This window comes from Seriola aureovittata, chromosome 2 (assembly GCF_021018895.1).
Source record: "Seriola aureovittata isolate HTS-2021-v1 ecotype China chromosome 2, ASM2101889v1, whole genome shotgun sequence".
NCBI classification, from domain to species: domain Eukaryota; kingdom Metazoa; phylum Chordata; class Actinopteri; order Carangiformes; family Carangidae; genus Seriola; species Seriola aureovittata.
In genome coordinates this window covers 199,543-213,513 of record NC_079365.1, presented here as the reverse complement: position 1 = coordinate 213,513, position 13,971 = coordinate 199,543, and the positions used below count along the sequence as shown (strand labels likewise).

Below are 13,971 nucleotides of genomic sequence, written 5' to 3'. Positions count from 1 at the left end.
GAAGGCGAAATTGGATTTGGAAGCATATTGTTCGTTTTTGATTAGAGATGGCATGTTGTCTGGTGAGGTTCAGGTTGGACAGGTGTCCAAGTCTGCTGAGGGTCACTTTAATGTTAATAATTTGTGTTTATTGCCCCAGTTATATGAAAGGGATCCGGATACCTCTTTTTACTCATCTTTGAGCCTTGAGGATAGCTCCAGCTATGCTAAAAGGAAATCTGCTGTGCTTAATACATATGAGCTTGTGCCTTATCCCCAGCATTTCAGATCCTGGGACAGAAAGACTGGTCAAACATATATGAAGTTTGCCAGGGATTTGTCAATGCTTTTTAAGCGATGGTTAGCTGCGCTTGATTTCACGATTTTTGTTGGCCTATGTGACATGATGATTTTGGAACAGTTTAAGAATTGTCTCCCAGAAAGTGTTGTAACACATGTTATGGAACAAAAACTCCCATCTGTTGCTAAGGTGGCTGTGTTGGCTGAGGAGTATGTGTTGCTCTCCAAGACCAGTGTTAGAGAGCGCTCTGCGTCACAATGCTTTCGCCAGGCTTGGAAATGGTTCTGATGTTTCATTTGATATGCAGTGTCCAGGGAAAGCTGGTTGGTCAAAACCTGAATTTAAGGCAAGTGGCAGTATTGACACTGGTGATGTGTGCAATTATTGTCATGAGAAAGGCCACTGGAAGGCAGATTGTGCTGTATTGAAGGCTTAAAACCAAGGGTGTGAAACCGGAGGTTAAGTCTGCCGCATTTGCTGCGCCTGTTAAAGACTGTGATTCTGACGCCCTTATCTCCAACTCTTCATTCGAAGTGGCTCTGTGTCTCTTGTGGAAAGTGATGTGGAAGTCCCTGTTTTGAGGAATACGGGGACCTATGATTCCCATATTGTTGACTCTGTTTTGCCTTTGTGAAACTGGTGGCGGATGGTGTACGGCCAGCGTTGCCTATTGAAGGTGGACACTTTATTTTGGGCAATGGCTTGGCTGGTAGTAGGGTTTGGTTTGACATTCCTCCCTCTCCTTTTGTCACCTCCTGTCCATCTGGTCCTGTGTTAGATCTGCCTGTGCAGTCATAAAGTCGACCAGATCATTACATTTTAAAGCACATGAATGAATAAATAATGGATTAGTTGGTTCTTAATAATCTGATTGATTGATGATTCTTATAGCTTTCTCTGCAGCATGAAAAGTATGTTTGTGTTTCCTTACATCTTAAAACAAATTTAAATAATTCAGAGACTTTACAAACATCATTTATGTACAATATTAACTATTTAGGTCCCAAAACTGAACCTTATGGAATCTCACACGCAACTTTCCTCAAGTCAGAATCTACATTATTTACATGTACATGTATTGATATCTATCATGTAAAACTGTGGACAGCCAGTTTATGTGATTGTCAGGTTGTGTTGCTCCTCCAAAACGATAGCACCAGGCACCGAAGGCACTGCAACACTGGATGGTGGAAGAGACTCTGGGCCAGCAAGAGCAGAACATTGAACAGGAGAGTTTTTTGGTATTATCTGTTTTTGGACAGAACAGAATCTGTTTTAGCTAACGCAATCACAAGCCTTTAGTGCACTAGACCCTGGCAGCGGGACTTTTTTGGGTGCTGGGAAAATGAAACCATTACTGGATTCAACCAAGACGGAAAATAACTTTAGGCCAGCTTGTCTCCAGTTACTCCAGTGTTTTCGATCCCATGCTTGTGGGTCTTACTGCATTCAAACATGCACTTACATTGGGTTCTCGGCTGCTATGTGTAAGAATTCCTTCTCCACAGTGAAAAATGTATTTTCTGATACAGATGCAGCATTTTACACAGATGAAAAGCTAACCTGATCAAGCTGGCCTTAAAGAATGACCTGAGCAGAAAGTTTAAACAAGAGTAGAAGGAGCTTCTTCTGAGGAGATTCAAGTCATTAGCAAACCCATGACTTCAATTGTACTGAGTTAACATAGGATTTGATTTTTTTCATGTTTTAATGCTGTGTTGGTTGTGGGACACTTATATTTTTTTGGTAAGCCTGTTATGATAGCTCACTGCTTATGTCACTAATAGTTTTGTTAATTTTATAACAGCTAGTCTACAGGAAAGACTGTGCCTACCATGTCTCACTTCCTGAGTTAGATCCTGATTTTCAATAGAACCTATTCTCAGTTTATTAGCAGAAATTTGTGTGGAATGTTGTATGGGTGGCTTGACCTGATGGTTGCTGCTTTAAGCGCTGACTTGCTTTATGTCGGTAAACATTGATGGCTCTGTTGAAATCAAACTCAGAGAGTTACGGTGTCTGGATGACACGTGTTTCAGGGGATTTGTTGATCTGTTAGTGTGTGTGTGTGTGTGTATGTGTGAGGTGTAATGATGCACTTGTTAAATGCAGCGTGAATAATTATTTGGGTAAAGTCACTGAACCTGAAACACTCCAAGTGCTCAGTACATTCAGAGGTCCACACCTACACTGCTCATAACTAAACACCTGCTGCTGGTCGAACCCTTACAAATCTGAAACGATCATAACAAGAAAGACTAGGGAACCTTCTACCCCAGGACCCAGACTAGACTAGACTGATCACCAGTTAAACCAGGATGAGAAAGCTGGTCCATCAGGTGTTGAACAGGGGAAGCAGCACAATAAAAACTTGCACACAGGCTACAGACTTCTTTAATGTCTGACCAGACAACAGATATGATAGTGTTGGTAAACTTCGTAATTCACAGTATGAATGAAGCCACAACACAAGTTAATGTTTGGTTAAGTTTAGAAATAACTTGGTACTGGTTTAGGGAAACATCCTAGTGTTGGTTAAAATAAGTATTGTGTTATGGTCAGGAGATATTGGTCGTCATGGTTACATAGACTGTCTCCTGTATCAAAGTCTGATGTTTTGTTTACTGACATCCTCCCTCTCTGTCATAACTGCTCCTGTTGATAGTTTGTCACATAAACAAATGTAGTTAGGGTTAGGAAACTGCTGAAACACCTGATGCTGTTATTCTAGCTGAGAGTGAGTCTCACAGACCAGAGTGTGCAGACAGTGTGAAGTGGATCAACATCAGTAGCAGAAGGTGATGCTGGGTTGTCCCTGCAGCAGGCAGGCACAGGCTGTATGGGCTGCGCTTAAAGCTGTAAAGGTTTGGACTGTTTAACACCAATGTAGAACCAATGAAAAAAACAATTAAGAACCATGACGACCCAGATCTCAGCACTGGTGCTGGACAGGTGTTTTCCTTCATGGAATCATAGTCTTCTCTTTTCAAATAAATACTGTGGATGATGAAAGACTCATCAGAGTCTCAGCACCAGGGACGGAGACCATGTCTTCAAAGCAGATGGCTGGTCAGAGGGTGGGACCACATGAAAGGTCAGTGTGAGGGTGTACCCCTTTGGAAATATGAAGAGTCGTCTCAGGACGATGTGACAGTCTCTCCAAGTGTAAATTCTGGCTTTGGTTTTCTCTGATGAAATCCTTTTAAATAGTTTGACTGAGACAAGAGAAACTACAGCTTCCTCGCACAGCTCAGCATCCTCATATGGCCTGGTGGCCTGTGGATGGCCCGTTAGAAGGTTCTGTAAGTGTTCTGAATCATTAAAAACTTAAACTTTTGTCAATATCAGTTAGAGTCTCTAGTATTCAAATATTCCATTCATTTTGTGCTAATCATAAGCACATAAATATGATTTATGAATACCTACCAGCATCGTGTACCAGCAAAACCAGCAAAGTGGTGGTGATTCCCTACCTCTAGAAGGTCTAGAAATCCGATTGTCCATTCCTTTTCATTTATATTCCTCTCGTCTGTAAGGGTCCATAGATGGGGGGCCTCGGTGGCTCACCTGGTAGAGCATGTAGGCTTAGTCCTAACCACAGCGGCCATGGGTTCAAGTTCGACCTGCAGCCCTTTGCTGCATGTCATTCCCTCTCTCTCTCTCCCATCATAATAAAGGCAAAAATGCCCCCCAAAAAAGAAAGGTTCTTTTCATAAAGTTATTCCTAGTTATGAATATTGTCATGAGAATCCATAGTGGAACGACTGAGCAGTTATAAATCCATGGCAGCTTTCTTCACATTCTCTCTCATGTCTCTCCTTCCTGCTGGACAGAGAAAGCGCTGCAATTGGTTACTGCCTCTGTCAATCATTCTAGCTTGAAGACAGGTGTCTGCCGTGACCAATGAGAGCAGACAAGGGTAGTTGGGTACTTCTGAGCAAAGGCAAATAGACAGTGAGAGGAGTGAAAATAGCAGAGAGGCTGCAGGAATTTAATGTGACAGAGAAGGATCAGCTCTGTTATGAATGGTTTCGAAAGGTATTTTAGGCGGGAAAATTCTTAAGTATGTTTTCTATTGACTCACATTAAAGAGTTAAAGATTTCGCCACAGTTTTCCTTTAAGAGAGGTTCATGGGCCAGTGAAAAAATAAACTGAAAACAGCTCCTCAGCTCCCATAGTATTAGGTCCAGAGGCCTGGAAGGTTCACAGAAGAGTTTTTGACAAGATGTAGATGTAGTGAAATATGAAGCTTTTTATTGTTCTTATGTAAAGTATATCCTACTTATTGTTATCAAATATGAATAATATAACAAAAATATGTATGACCTGATGTAGTTTAGGTAGGATTTTAGTCACATGCAAAACACCATATGTTAAATTTCGAATGAGGTCTCATAAACACATTTTGGCCTTACAGTTCTTCTGTACTAAGCTTATTTTGTGTACATATGCAAATGCTTGCAAATTAGGTTTAAAACAAGTGTGCTCATATTATGACTGTTATTACTACAGTCAATAATTCAACATGTGTCTGATTAGTTTAACGACACTGTCCTGTTACATAAGCTCAAACCACATTTCCACCAATGTAAATATACGTTTTTATTTACTGTGAAATACTATAGGAGAACAGTCATACAAGCAGAAGCAGATTTCTTCAAAATTATTCTTTCAGAAAATTTGTTCAAATTCACAAATTACTGTGTGAATGTTTTTATACTTCAAACAGTCTGAAAATGAGTCCTAGTGTGTTAACTAATACCTGAACATTATTAACCTTGTTATGGCAGTTTTCATTAAAACTAAAACCAGATCAGTAGAGTAACTAGTTGAGTGACATGAAAGACATGAAAATTGAGCTCAGCTCCATCTGGATTCTTCTCACTGTCACTAAACCTCCAATATAAATCCTGTGGCTTTGGCTGCAGAGCACGTGGATTTAAATTTGATGACCTTTGACCTTTTCTGAGTTGAACAGGACTGTCTGATGCTCTGACAGAAGTCTGTCAGAGTATGCACCTTCTCTTTCTGCTGTGACCTGACAAATAAATACATGTACAGTGTTTATTGTTTATTAGTATTTGTGTCTGGATGATGTTGATGTTTGGAAGTTTAGAGGAAACATGTTGATTTAAGTCAGTAAAATCAAATTCCTTGCATATGTTTCCATTTTTAGCTACAGCTGTGGTTGCTACGGCAATAACATTACTGTGAATTCTGTAAACCTGTGTTCAAATACTGGATCCAGATCCTTATACATTTCAACATTATTGATCCCATCAGGACAACAACAGAGTCGTGTAATGCTAATCACTCAGCTTTACACACAAATACTGTTTTTATTCACCAATGAATTCCAATTTCATTACATTATGGAAAAAGTCACTTTGACATGTGTGTTGAGTTTCATTGAGAGTAACTTCCCAGTGAACAAGAAAATGACAAAATAGAATTTACACTAACACTGATACATGTGGTAGTTAAAATTAAAGATGATGCAGATGCATCAACAGTGATGTAACCTGGGGTCATCAGGTGTTTCAGTTTTGTGGACACTTTGAGTGAGAGGTGGGTGAGGACCAAAGTCCTGGATCCACCCATGCCCCACCCACCCAGCCCATTTCTGGATTAGCTGGGGGTTAGGGGCGGAGTCAGAGAGAACACAGGGAGAACACAGAGAGAACACAGAATACAGAGATAATATAAAGAGAACACGGGGAGAATACAGAGAGAACACAGACAACACAGGAAGAACACAGTGGAAACATGGAGCAGAGAGAACACAAGAACAGAGAGAATACAGGGAGAACAGAATACACAGACAACACAGAGAAATCACAACAGGCTCCCCACGGAGGCCAAGCTGTGTTAATTTTGTCATAAAAGAGAGGTTGAGACAGAATCTCAATTCCTATTATATTGTGACAAATATAAGGATTTGAGAGAAGTTTTCTTTGAAAAAATAAATCATATATATCCGGAGTTTATCCACCTCCCCAATCTTCAGAAACTGTCCTAACTATGCAGGGAGAAAACTAAATGTGCAGTAATAGCTGCAAAATATATTAAATTTTGTCATAATCTGATAGAAAATGTAGTAAATGTTTCTGTGTGATTACATCTGTAAAAATTAAAATAAAAATTAATTGTTGATATTTGCATATTATTGTATAATTATAAATCAATCATCTGTCAATGTTTATAATTTTCTGTACAGCTTTGGCAATATAGGTTTCTGATATGTCATGCCAATAAAGCTTATTTGAATTTGAAGTTGAATTTGAGAACACAACAGAATACAGAGAGAACACAGGGATAAAGAGAGAACATAGGGAGAATATATGAGAACACAGGGAGAACACAGAGAATACAGAGAGAGTACAGAGAATAAAGAGAGAACACAGGGAAAACATGGAGAATTTGAGAACACGGGTAGGACTGAAGGAGACAAAACTGTTTATACTCTGAGAAGTAGTCAACTGATGAGACAGAGGTGACAAGGAAAATTGGTGGGAGAAACATAAAGGTGGAATGTAAAATTAACTCATAAGGTAAGTAATCTCAAAATAAAAAAGGGAAATACATGAAGAGAGCAGGCGGGATGTCACAGGAGTAGTGGTTATATAACCAGGCTGGTGAGGGTGGGGGAAAGGGTAGGAGGAGGGCTTAGACCTAATAACACTGCAGATTAGTTGAGCAGCTGCAAACAGGCACATAAGTCTAACTGTTGACTGTATATCTGCTGTGACACAGTCTTCACTGTGCTGCTGCTGACACACACAGACACACACACACACACACACACACACACACTGTCCAAATTGTAGCGTCTCTGGTTGTTTACTGCAGTGTTATCAGCTGCAGAGTCCTGACAAGTCCTTGATTCAGTTAGAGAGATACTCAACATGTCTTCATACCGAAAGACAAGAAGCCTGAGATGTTTAACAGTTACAGAAGAGACAATAGATGGAGATGTTACGGTTTAATGCACTTCTGAATCACTAGACTGATTTATTAAAAAGTCGAAGTTGGTGGTGCTCTTGATGGTGCTGATGTTGGTGGTGGTATGGTGTTGGTGGTGTTCTTTATTGTGGTGTGGTGTTGGTATGGTGTTGGTGTTGTTGGTGGGGGTGTTGTTGGTGTTGTTGGTGGTGGTGTTGTTGGTAGGGGTGTTGTTGGTGGTGGCGTTGTTGGTGGTATGGTGTTGGTGTTGTTGGTAGCGGTATGGTGGTGGTGGTGGTGTTTTTGTTTTTGGTGGTGTTGGTATGGTGGGGTAGTGTTGTTGTTCTTGGTGGTGTTGTTGGTGTTGTTGGTGGGGGCGTTGTTGTTGGTGGATGGTGTTGGTGTTGTTGGTAGTGGTATGGTGTTGGTGGTGGTGTTTTTGTTTTTGGTGGTGTTGGTGTTGGTATGGTGGGGAAGTGTTGTTGTTGTTGGTGGTGTTGTTGTTGGTGGTGGTGTTGTTGTTGGTGGTGGTGTTGTTAGTGGGGGTGTTTTTGTTGGTGTTGTTGTTTTGGTGGTGGTGGTGTTGTTTTTGTTGTTGTTGTTGGTGGTGCTGGTTTTGTTGGTGGGGGTGGTGTTCAGGTGGAGGATGTGCGTCTGACTTTCATTCCTGAGTCTTGTGGACTTCACCCTGACAGAGACATTCAGTGATGTTCATGTGTGAATAATTAATGGGAAGAAGTTGACACCGACCCTCCCTCTTCCCCTCCCTCTTCCCCTCCCTCTCCTCAGGGACTCATTAATGGTCTTTGTCTCTTATTGTTATGCCACCCAGTATCAGTAATGGCTGTATGTGTTAGCTGAAGACCTGCAGTCACATCAGTCTCTCAGTCTCATAACACTCCTGTGGGAAATGACTGATTATTAATTATCAGTTATCAATGATCAATTATCACCCTGATGCATCATGCATGTATTATAATCTATTATGAAGGTATGATATGAATTATAGATTTTGCCTCTGGGCAGGGGTTAGCATTATGTTTGTACCTGAGCAGGTATGAAGGAGACGGAGTTTGTTACACAGACACTGACTGCACCGTTTAATACTTTTATTTGTACTGTGTGTGTGTGTGTGTGTGTGTGTGTGTGTGTGTGTGTGTGTGTGTGTGTGTGTGTGTGTGTGTGAGTGTGAGCTCGGATCACAACCTGGAGGAACACCTTCTGTTGTCTTGATTTCCACAGTAAAAACCTGCTGTCCTCATCAACAAACATCAGGTTTAAGGTCTGAAAACCAGACTAACCTCAGTTATCTATAACGGCTTCAACCTGTTGGAGATGAAGTGGAGATGTGGTGACACTGGAAAACAGTCGCGTGATGTTTTCCTCCACAGTGACACATCTAACAAAGCCACTCCCCTGTAAACTCTACTCACTGTTCTTTACTGTGTTTTAGGGTTAGGGTTATATACAGAAACAAGTCTACCTGGAACCTTAGGCTAAACCGGGCTGTGAACTGTCTCTATCCTCTGGCTCTTTATCTTTTCCTGGCATCACTCTCTCCATCCTGTATGTCTCATCCCATTCACCCTAACAAGCTCTCCCTCCTTAATGTCTCTTCCTCCACCCCTCCCCCACACAGCCTTTGTACCTACTTCTTAGGTTGCGTTCTGATCCACAGAGAACATAAACAGTACTCCCTACTCCCTGCTCCCTGCTCAGGGAATATCAGTTAAGGCAACTTCCCTCGACAAAATTCCTTAATTCGGAACACCCAGCATCGTCACCAACGCAGACATCCTACTTCCTCCGTGCGTCACCTTGGTAATATAAACACCTCGATACATGTTGCTGCTACTGTGGACATTTTTAACTACTGAAATAAAATGTTGAATATATATTGAAACAAAATCTGATACCATTACAAAACTTATTCTGTTTAAATGTATGTAACTTGCGAATACATGTGATTTGATTGATTTACAAGATGTTGTCCATTGTCGTTTTTGGCGCACCAGCAAGGCGCAATGACTGATGGGTAATTTTCTTGTCAACTTCCAGTGAACTGATGAACTGTTGTTCAGTTCTTCCCTGCTCAGTTCACAGTTCCCTTTGATCTGAGCACTTTTTGCTCCCTACGGTTTGGAATCTTAACATGGCTGAATGCCCTGTGCAGTCCACTTCTCAGGGAACTTCTTGGCTGCTCCATTATTATGGCTTTTGCCATGGTTGCAAAGGGTCTGTGTGTGTGTGTGTGTGTGTGTGTGTGTGTGTGTGTGTGTCAGAGAGCGAGCAAGTACTTAACCTTTTCATTCTCATGGCAGCCATTAGCAAATTAAAAACCGAACATACCTTCTAAGGATCTGACTTTAAATCAGGACGTTCAGATAAACTGATTCATTCTGTGACTGGTAATGACAGACAGACACACACATGCACGTAGCACACACACAAACACACACTCATTGAACATACGGATTAAGTGTGTACTTAATCCGAGGCAAACTCTTCCACTGGACACAGTGTAAGGAGAGCGGGTGTTAACAGCCTTTACTCTGGCAGGGACACATACACACTGATGTTAATAGGTAAAAACAGGCTTACAGTCAGATGTGAGCACAAGATGGCCGACAGGCAGAGAAACAGAGGGAAACACAGGTATCAGGAAACAACAGGGAACAGGAACTGAATGGGGAAATATTTTCTCTGACTCATCTTGATACTGAGGCACTTAGATTAGTTATCCAGTTAAAGGTGATTTCAGGTGCTGACTAACCCCAGCCAATCCTGTGAAACCATACATCATAGCTTAGATAATATCACTATGGATGTCAATATCAGGGTTATTCTCTCAGTCAGAGGACATTAAACAGCTGTTCAAAGCAGAGCAGTGATGAGTAAACTGATCTTTGTCTTCAAAATCACTGGAATGCTCCTTTAGACCACAATATGTACCAATGCAACAATCATGTGTTCACCCTCTCATACCAAACAGCATAACAGGTGATTGAGTGTGATTCATGCTGTAGTGACGGTGTAGGAGACAGTCAGATCAGAGTCATCAGGCTGAACAGTCAATCCATCACACCAACAGGAAACACTCATTCATCCACACACTCTGACAGGTGCTTCTATCAAACTGACTGGAGGAGGGAAAATAATAAACTAATATTTACTTTGTGGTTTATTGTAAATCATTTAGATCAATCTGTAGAAATGTTTTTCTAGTAGTCTGAAGAAAACCACAGAGTTGTAGTCCTGTGGATGTGTCTTCTCTAATCCAGTCGTGGGATGTTGCTGACTCATATTCTGTACTTCTCAGCTTTATACTGAAGTTCACTTAAGTTCACATTGTTTACTTCACTACTAGTTGTTACCACAGAAACACAAATCCAGAAATACAGCTTCATATAGCAAACCACCAGCACACACACACAAACACACACAGTAGATACATCACAGTGTGCAGCGGAAGCCTGACTCAAAGCCTCCTCATCCTGCTTCGCCTCTGATCAGCTCTGCTCTGAGGATTGGAGGGAATTGGCCTGGATTATCTTCATGCTGCCATGTGGCATCCAGTACAGCACTCTGTCACATGACACAGGAGAGCCAGTCTGTTTATCTGCATGTCTATATACCTACATGCTCTCTGACTTATGATCCTGCTGTGGCTGCAAAATAAATAGAGACAACCTTTTCAAGCATCAGTCCAGAAAAAAGCAGCCATGTCCTGGTCCACCCAGGGTTAAAGAGGTGGAGAATCTCTATCTGTTTAAAGCTGCTGGACTCTCCCTGTCTGCTCACCTTTGTTTGGTCAGGGCTGTGTCAGTGTCCAGTCCAGATCTACTGTACATTTACTCTGTTCATAGGTACAGTAACAGTGCTTACAATGTACAAAATGATTCACTGCAAATGAATACAACAAATCAAATTAAAATCTGATACATTTATATGTATTTACCTAGACATGATTAAAGTGTTTTGACTGGACAGAGTATCGAAGGATCAAGTGTCTCTTAAATCTTTGCTGTCAATATTATACAGTGAACAGTGATGTCATCTTCATGTTATATTGGAGATTTATAAATACAATTAATTTGGAAAATTTTTCCTTTACTACTACTAGCAATAAAAGTGCCTGATAACAATTTATCTGGCAAAAACATGGCGTCCTCATGTCAATTCATCATGAAATTACATGCACATTCAACAGATACAGTATTTTAAATCTTGTGTCATGTGACAAAAACACTTCTTCCTCCTGCAGGTCAGAATGTGAGTCTGTTCTTCTCTGTCATGAATGACATATGAAGTCAATTGTACACAGGATGTGTTATGTAGCTCAGGTTTAGTGTTGGTGTTGTCTGTTGTCACAGCCATGTAGATGAAGGTTCTCATTCATTAAATATGTTTTGTTTATTCCTCCTGTTAGTGACTAATGTTAGTGCTACTGTCTGTCTCTACTGTCTCTCTGTTTTTACTGACTGATTAAAGTGACATCAGCTTTATCACATGTTTAATCACATAAAAACATGTGTGTAGCAGTAAAAGATGAATCGCAGTCACAGATACTCAGACTGACACCTGCTACAACAGTTTACATAGTACTGAGTGTGATGTAAATAAAAGCTCATGGATTTATAAGTCCACCTGTTCTTTCTCTTTTTTCTTTATTCCCATGGTCAAACAAACTGAGAATCAAATTTCACTTTTCTAGCTGCTTGAAACCAGGATTGAGATGAGCAGATCAGAAAATGTGTCTTGGTGTAATTTACGGTCGAGCTTGCAGCCATGTCTGCTCTCTGTGACGGTGTTCGCCCAGGGTTGGGGCTAAGCTTGTGCTCCACAGCCAGAGGAGGCCACGAGAGAGGTAAAAGGTGGTTTACTCTTTAATCTGAAGTGTACTCATCACTGTCAGTTCAGTGAAACCTTATAGGAAAAAGCTAATCCATCAATGCAGCTGTTCAACAAGCATACATCTGTAGACAACCGATGTGTTCCTGCAAGTTTAGGCTGACAGCACTTGTTATGAACTAAAACATAAACTGCCTGAATATAACCTGTATGTGACTGTTTATCCTTGTTTACCATGTAGAATTACAGCTACAGAAACCATCGTTAGTAATACTAAAAATATAAATAGTAATGATGAGTATTGATATTATAAAGAATTTTGATAAGAGCGGTTGTATTAGAGTAGAGGAAGAAGGGAGGAGTTAGCTGCTGTTCAGTTGAGATCTCTGAAGTGTTTTGGTTCAGCTTCTGTCTCAAACCAACATTGAAATCATAGAGGACACTAGTCCACACCTGCAGCCCAGCAGTCAGTTCACAGTGACTCTGGGAGCTGGTCCAGCTCCCTGGGTATCAGGTAAGACCAGCGTCCTGTCCTGTTGTTGGCACCCAGAGGCAGAAACACCTGGACCCCCTGCCTGTGCTGTGACACATGAGGCTGCTGTATCGGTCAATATCTATGTCTGAGCCAGACAAGGATCAGCAACATCAGTCTTTCAGTCTATAACTTTGGCCCACATTGTTGCCATGTTGACACTGAAGGTGGCAGCTGTTGATGGCCTGTTGGCTGCTGTCCACACACACACACACACACACACACACACACACACACACACTTACACACACACTCTGTCTGCTGTTTCTGTGTTTATGATGTAAACAGAGGAGGTGCTCTGACAAGTGTACTACATACACATCAACAATCAATAATCATTAATCATCATTTGATAGAATATCAATGTCAAAGCAGAGCTATTCAGTTAGAGCACAGAAGAGAGCGGTGAAAAGATTAATTTATTCCTGGCCTCACACACACACACACACACACACACTGAAGCAACCATTCTGTAATTATATTGGAATACACCGTGTAGTTATCAATGGAAATGTTCAATAAGGTACCCTTTAGTGCTAAAAATAATGACAGATTGGAGGCATGGTTAAATAAGCTCAACAGCAACACACACACACACACACACACAAACACACACACACACACACACAAACACAACAAGCATGTCACTTACCAGTCACATGTAGAAATGCTGCCACGTCCCTCTGCGGTCTATTACCGTGTAGTCCACAGTTTGTTCTGATGACAGGGTTCCAACAAACCATTCAGCCCACAGTCATAGCCATGGTGAATGTCACCGCCAGCTAACAATAGATCCCACAGCGAACGGCTGGATGTAGGACAATAATAGGCAATCACTCCTCAGACTGGGATGGATAGAAGGAGGAGAGAAGGCTACAGAGCATGCCTGGCAGAAAATCCCTGGGTATTATAACATCACATGACCAGCCGTCCACCATCAGTCACAGAGCACAGGAGATGAGAGCAAGGAGAGAAGGAGGCAGGGAGAGGACAAGAGTGAATGGGTGCAGGGGGGTGACATCACAGTGCTGCTCAATTCCCCCTTTTCATTACAGTGACGGAGAGACAGAGCAGAGGCATGAGCCAATAAGATAAGAGGCTGGTCTGAACCCCTCCCTGAGCTGAAAAGCCAACACCAGCAGAAACAAACATGGAGAGGGAGAGACAAAAGAAAAGAGAGGAGCAAGACGTTCCTGCAAGACAAACATTCAACCTGCTCTGATTTAAATAAACACACTGAAGACCATAATGAGAAAGACACACAGATCTCAGAGCGACCAGCTTATATTTACATTTCATCTTTTATGACTCTTCACTAAGATTCACATAACACTTGAGCAAAGGTGACAGACCATCTATTTGCCA

At 41.3% G+C, this 13,971-nt stretch overlaps 1 protein-coding gene across 1 annotated transcript in view; it reads right to left on the bottom strand.

The window, feature by feature from the left end:
- Positions 1-13,583, bottom strand: part of plekha6 (pleckstrin homology domain containing, family A member 6) — a 114,655-nt gene extending 101,072 nt beyond the window's left edge. Inside the window, exon 1 of the mRNA XM_056363282.1 lies at positions 13,259-13,583. The gene's annotated coding sequence lies outside the window, so the exon portion shown is untranslated. The remainder of the gene's footprint in view (positions 1-13,258) is intronic.
- Between the last annotated feature and the right edge of the window lie 388 nt (positions 13,584-13,971).